The following is a 2,986-nucleotide window of genomic DNA, read 5'->3' on the forward strand; positions in this document are numbered from 1 at the left end:
CACTCACTTCTTACGTATAGTTAGTAAGGAGATACTTTTTAAGTGAATGTGTAGAACCAGTTGCCAATTTCTCGCAAGTTAACCATGCATCTTTTATGATGATTATAAAATGGTGGTGGTAGGTATCTTGAAATTACCTGTACAAACTTTTAGACTGAAAACTTTGCAGGGCTCCTTTGCCACCTCACGTGACTCTTTGAATAATCGTTCAGCCTCATTGCAGCCTGACTTTTAGCCTCCCCCCCCCCCCTGCAGTGTTTGTGTTCTGTGAATCCAGCTTCTGTGACTTTCCTTCCAGCCTCTCAAAATGCCAATATCTAATCATGGCCAATCAGCAGTGACAGCTTCGTTAGGCATCCAAGGTGTTGGGAATTGAACTCAGAGCCTGAGTGACCTTCCCAGAATGCAACAGTACAAAGTAGGCTGCATGCTGATTCCTTAGAGCCTAGATTGCAAGTTTTGAGAGATTAATAATTGGAAGGTCAGCAAAATACTATGATCTTCCTAATGCAAAAAACAACATATGATGTCACCATGTATAATACTGAAAAGTATAATGACACCATTAAAAACATACCAATGATAAAAAGGAAGACTTTAAAATTTTGGGGTAAACATCCCCCTCCCTAGGTTGGAGGCCTGGAAAGATCCACCCAGCTCCTCTAGCTTGCTGAGCTGTCTTGCAAGTTTCTTTGGTGTGATGCTAGAGAATGCTCCTGTCACCAAGCCAATTGAGACAGAATGGCTGTCCCTGAGACGTGTAGAGCTCAGGTTAGGGCTCAATGCAATATTTCATCCATAGGATGACTGTATTTGAGACATTAGTATAACAGAAAATGACAGTCTACATTTCAGATAGTGTCTTAGCTAGGGTTTCTATTCCTGCACAAACGTCATGACCAAGAAGCAAGTTGGGGAGGAAAGGGTTTATTCGGCTTATATTTTCATACTGCTGTTGATCACCAAAGGATGCAGGACTGGAACTGAAGCAGGCCAGAAAGAAGGAGCTGATGCAGAGGCCATGGAGGGATGTTCTTTACTGGTTTGCCTCCCCTGGCTTGCTCAGCCTGCTTTCTTATAGAACCCAAGACTACCAGCCCAGAGATGGCATCACCCACAAGGGGCCCTTCCCCCTTGATCACTAAATGAGAAAATGCCTTACAGTTGGATCTCAATGGAGGCGTTTTGCCAACTGAAGCTCCTTTCTCTATGATAACTCCAGCTGTGTCAAGTTGACACACAAAACCAACCAGGACAGATAGGGAACAGGATAAAATACTAGGCATGCTTAAAAAAAAAAAAAAAAAGAAGAGGGAAAAATTTCTATTGACTTTGAAATGGGGATAGAAGTGTATGCAGTCCAGAAAAGAGCAGGCAAAAGGCACAGAATTTAGGGGTTGTGGGCAGGTGTCAGTGGCCACAGGAAGCCCAGCTGTGCCAGATATACCCATGTCCTGAAATAGCTGGATATGAAGAGGCCTCTTATGCTAGGACAGGTCTCAGCTCTGATGCAACTGGAGGGACCTTGATGCATTTGTCATTACCTAAGATCCTGAAACTGCTTGGGTATAGCTATGTGTATGTGTGTGCACATGCTTGCATATACTGCGCAGAGATATGTCCGAGTAGGCACACATGAATGTATTGCACATATTAATGCATGTATCTGTCACATGCCTGTGGATGTGCAATTATATGTGCTTGTGTATGTGCACAGTGTATGTGTGAATGTGAATACACAGTGTATACAGTTCTCTGTGTACGAATATTTGTGGATACTTGAGTGTATAAGTGGTTATGTGTGCACATGAACATGTACACAGGGGATGTGTGAGTGTAAATGTGTATATGTACATGTGTTTACACTTGTATGTGCATTAGAGTGTTCATGTATTTGTCTATGGGCATGTGCGTGCTGTCTCTGAGGACATGTGGATCTGTCTCTCCTGGAATAATTTACATACAAATGAGGGTCTAGAGTTGCAATAAAGTTATGTAACTGTAACTTTGTCACACAATATAAAACACAATATACTGATGACACTGATGTTTGTATAAGAAAAGATGCTCAAATGTATGGGGAAAATATATAATATATTATATATAATTTTAATGATATAAAAATTATAATTAAAATATAAAAATAATTTATAACTATATAAACATATAGTGATAACCAATATTTATTTATTCATTTAAATCTATTTATTTCATTCTATGCATACTGTGTGTATGCTCACCATGTGTCCTGGAACTGGAATTATGAATGCTTGTGGGCTACCAAGTTGGTACTGGGATCCTAACCAAGGTGTTTTGCAAGAGCAACATGTGGTTTATTGCTGAGCCATCTCTCTTGCCCCATGAAAGGCACCTTTAAAACATTTTTAAAAATGAAATGCTATGGCAAACTTAAATTTTATTATAATTGTGTGTACACAAGTGTACTCTCTGAAGCTAGCAGACAGCAGCTTGCAGGAGTCACTTCTCTCCTTCCTCCATGTGGGTCCCAGGGATCAAACACATAATTAGACTTGAGAGCAAGCACCTTTCCCCGATGACCCTAAAATCCATCTTTAATGCACTGCTCAGTAATAATCTCTATTGGTTTGTACAAATAGATTTATACTCTTTCCTCCTCCCTACAAGTCTACTGGATAGACTGATGTCTGTTAAACCTGCATTTTACACATATATTCTGTACTTGAGTGTACATATGCTTATTATGTATGTTGTAAAAATGTTTTAAGGTCATTAAGTATTTTAAAAGTCATGAGATTGGTTTTGGTGATTGTGAAGGGTTCTGCATCTTTCTTTTTTTTCCTTTTTATTAGATATTTTCTTTATTTACATTTCAAATGCTATCCTGAAAGTTCCCTATACCTTCCTCCCGCCCCTGCTCCCCTACCAACCCACTCCCACTTCTTGGCCCTGGCCTTCCCCTGTGCTGGGTCATATAAANTTTAAAAGATCAAGGGGCCTCTATTCC

This window comes from Mus pahari, chromosome 7 (assembly GCF_900095145.1).
Source record: "Mus pahari chromosome 7, PAHARI_EIJ_v1.1, whole genome shotgun sequence".
NCBI classification, from domain to species: Eukaryota; Metazoa; Chordata; class Mammalia; order Rodentia; family Muridae; genus Mus; species Mus pahari.